This window comes from Pteronotus mesoamericanus, unplaced genomic scaffold (assembly GCF_021234165.1).
Source record: "Pteronotus mesoamericanus isolate MK-2021 breed Mesoamerican mustached bat unplaced genomic scaffold, CSHL_Meso_final contig_64, whole genome shotgun sequence".
Lineage (NCBI taxonomy): Eukaryota > Metazoa > Chordata > Mammalia > Chiroptera > Mormoopidae > Pteronotus > Pteronotus mesoamericanus.
In genome coordinates, this window is record NW_026555224.1 from 4,810,236 (window position 1) to 4,812,683 (window position 2,448).

The 2,448-nt window shown below is 47.3% G+C and overlaps 1 pseudogene; it reads right to left on the bottom strand.

The window, feature by feature from the left end:
• Positions 1 to 1,084: 1,084 nt before the first annotated feature.
• Positions 1,085 to 2,111, bottom strand: LOC129076780 (galactose-1-phosphate uridylyltransferase-like; annotated as a pseudogene).
• Positions 2,112 to 2,448: the final 337 nt, after the last annotated feature.

The following is a 2,448-nucleotide window of genomic DNA, read 5'->3' on the forward strand; positions in this document are numbered from 1 at the left end:
AAATATATAAAGAACTCACATGACTCCACTCCAGGAAGGCAGAGAATCTAATTAGAAAATGGGCAAAGGAGCTGAACAGATACTACTCCAAGGAGGACATACAAAGGGCCCAGAGACATAGGAAAGGATGCTCTGCATCACTAGCCATCAGAGAGATGCAAATTAAAACCAAAATAAGATATCACTTCATGTTCTTCAGAATGGTCATCATAAACAATTGAGCAAACAATAAGTGCTGGAGAGGTTGTGGAAAAAAGGGAACCCTAGTACATTGTTGGTGGGACTGTTGGTTGGTGGTACAGCCACCGTGGAAAAGAGTATGGAATTTATTCAGAAAACTAAAAATGGAACTACCTTTTGATCCAGGGGTTCCATTGCTGTGATTATGCCCTAACAGTCCTGAAACACCAATACAAAAGAACCCATGCACCCCAGCGTTCATAGCAGCAAAATTTACCGTAGCTAAATGCTGGAAGCAACCTAAGTGCCCATCAGTAAATGAGTGGATCAAAAAACTTTGGTACATTTACACAATGGAATACTGAAGAGCACAAAGGAAGAAGGAACTCCTACCCTTTGTGAGCGCAGGCATGGAACTGGAGAGCATTTACGCTAAGTGAAATAAGTTAGGCAGTGAAAGACAAATATCATATGATTTCACCTGTAAGTGAAGCCATATCAACAAAACAAACAAGCAAGCAAAATATAACCAGAGACATTGAAATAAAGAACAACCTGACAGTAACCAGTTGGAGGTTGGAGGGGGGGTAATGGGGGAAAGAAGGATTAGAGTCATCAAGGAACATGTATAAAGGACCCATGTACAAAGCCAAATGGGGTAGGATTGAGGATGGGTGCTGCTGATTGGTAGGCAGGCATTGTGGTGGGGGAAAAATGGAGACAACTGTACTTAAACAACAATAAAAGAGCCCCCAAACACTGGAATAACCAGAAGATGAAGGACTTGAGTAGCTCATGAGTCATTGGGAATGCCCAGATTATAGGGCTTCTCAGGATCATGATTGTTGGGATCTTTTGAGACAATGGGAGAAAAAAAGGAACCTAGAGTGCTCCAAGTTCTGACCTACTCTGGGGTGAGTTCCCTCTTAGCCTGGGCAAGCATTTCATAGCCAACCATCAATTTCCAAACAGTGACAGAGCACAGGAATGAGGGTAGTAGTTGGCATGCAGCTGCCAGTGGTCCCTGTTGGCTCTGGCCTCTGATCCTGTGGGAGCCCCATGTCAGCCCACGGTGCAGGGAAAGGATGTCTCAACTATGTTGTCATACTTGGTCAAGAGCTTCTCCATGATGGATAGATCATGCTTAGCAGGGGCCAGCTTAGGCACCCACAGTATATGTCAACAGTGCAACAGCAGTGTTTGGAAGGGCCACACTGCCAAGAAGGGGACCAGCACTGGGTAGGACAAGATGTTCCTTCCTGAGCAGCTCCTGGCAGCTATATTCCATTAGCAGGGGCTCTCTATGCTGACTCTGATAGGCTTGCTGAGATTGCCCCTCACGCTGGGCAAAATCTGACAGGAAACTTCTGGCCTGCACCTTGCAGTGGAGATGGGGGGTTGGGACATCCCATCATGGCTCCTTTGTTTTCAAAGATCTGCACCCAAGGGTACTGGGCATGCAGGTCCTCTGTGACAGAGGTCCGCACATTGATGACAGTGTGGATCTCAGGGATTGACATGAGTGGCTACGTCATATTTGACCAGGGGTGGAAGCACAAGACCTTACAAACACTTGGAGAAGCCTCTGCTTGGAAAAGAGGGTGATCGCTTGGTTCTGGATTGGGAACATCAGGCTGCAGAGCTGGGAGGTAGGTCCCTGTCAAACAGGAAAATGCCATTGTAGTGTGGATTCACCTCTTTATCGGCCCCTGTGGCCCCAGGACACAGAGGGTTGTGGGGGACATGGTGGGGCGCTATTTCCAGCATGGAGGGTTCTACTTGCCTCTGCCAGGGCTGCTTCATGCAGTGAGCTGAACTAGTACCCACTCATCCTGTAGTGGGTTGTAGTGGATATGCTGCTGCTTGCTAGCTAGGAAGGTTGTGGCAGTGGTGTCTGCCTCTAACTCCTGTTGGCGCTTCTCAGGACCCATTCAACCTGATGCTGCCCTGTTGGCATGCTGCCCTTCTGTCTCCTGACTTTGTGAGTGGACTGGTACCAAGAGTGGCTTAAGATAATCTTGTGAGTTGAACATTAGTTGAACTTAAGATCACTCCTGGTAGTCTTGAGGAGGATCTCAGAGCCACAGAGAAATATGTTCTAAAAATGGGAGGAGACTGCAGAGGAGACTGAATGGGTTAGAGGAGTTCTCCTGAAGTTGTATTGGTTTGAGTGAATAATCAAAGCTTCTTTTGCTGAGAAGCACTCTCCTTGCCTGGACAGGCTCTTCTTCAAATTAGAGTGGCTGAGGGGTGGGCTGTGCTGGCTGG